The sequence below is a fragment of the Papaver somniferum genome, chromosome 3 (assembly GCF_003573695.1).
Source record: "Papaver somniferum cultivar HN1 chromosome 3, ASM357369v1, whole genome shotgun sequence".
In the NCBI taxonomy this organism is placed as follows: Eukaryota; Viridiplantae; Streptophyta; class Magnoliopsida; order Ranunculales; family Papaveraceae; genus Papaver; species Papaver somniferum.
The window spans coordinates 124569990-124571209 of NC_039360.1; positions in this window are offsets into that span (position 1 = coordinate 124569990).

The following is a 1220-nucleotide window of genomic DNA, read 5'->3' on the forward strand; positions in this document are numbered from 1 at the left end:
CCCACCCCCACACACACACAAAAAAAAAAAACAAACTTCCTCTACTACTTCATTCTACTTCCCTCTCTAAATGTTTCTAAAAACCCAACTTATAACTAAATCAACTAACTAATGTAACTAATTTAACTAATCTAATCGTTTTAGTTAAATTAGAGTTAATCATTGTGGGGGGCATTTTAGCCATTTAGAAAATTCTAGATTAAGGGGTGGCTTGGCTTTACTTTATAATGATCTGGTTTTGTCTTATTAGGTATATCCCAATTAATTTGAGTATTCCTCCAATCAAGCCACGATTATAAATGCGTATGAGTGGGGTGATTATAAGTGGCGTATGAGTTGGGTGCACGTATAATGATTACCGCCCCACCAAGGCAAGAATTATGTGCGTCCAAGTGTTATGTGCATCCAAACTATTTAAGCATGATCGAACTAATTTAAGCATTCACCGGAAGACGCTTAATTAGATGAGGTTTCCAAATGGAACGAGGGTATAAAGTTATCCTAATGAGAGGGGAATATTTAAACTGCGCTTGAATCAGCGGTGTATTACGTGCGACTTGACCAAATTTTACCCAACCTGACATCATGGAATAAGCCAAATTCTTTTAGTTTTTGTTATGTGATTATACTAGTACCACTGACTTGCTCTTAGCCATTATTATAGAAGAAAATGTTACTACCTCAGAAAATGTTATTACATCGTCTCTAAGATCCAAGAGATATGCAGGTTTCTCGGAACCCATCCTCTATGCAGGTAGATGTCGTTGGTTATTTAATGGGACGGGTTGAGTGGGGGCAGCTGTTATTAGCTGGGGTAAGAAACTGACAGCAGATTTGCCTTTTTTGATAACAGCAATCACATTGACAAAAGTCAAAAACGGTATCTTTTTCAAAGACATTTTTGTAGTATCAAAATAATAATGCCACCGTTAAATGTCAGTTTCTGGATACCGACATAACAGCCTACGTGCTTGGATGATTGTGACTATTCTAGTCATCCGTCTCAATTAAGAGAAAATTCAGAGCACCAAAAGCAGTCGGTGATAATTCAAACCGCCCGATGGAGGTGGCAAGGTATAATCTGCAACAAGATGCCTCAGGAGATGACACCGGTTGCCGCTTACATTGATCAAAATATTTTGTGTGCAAACATAGTTGCAAGGCAGTGGCGGTGAGGAAAATACTAGTAAAGTTGGGATTTTTTTTTTTTTTTTTTTTTT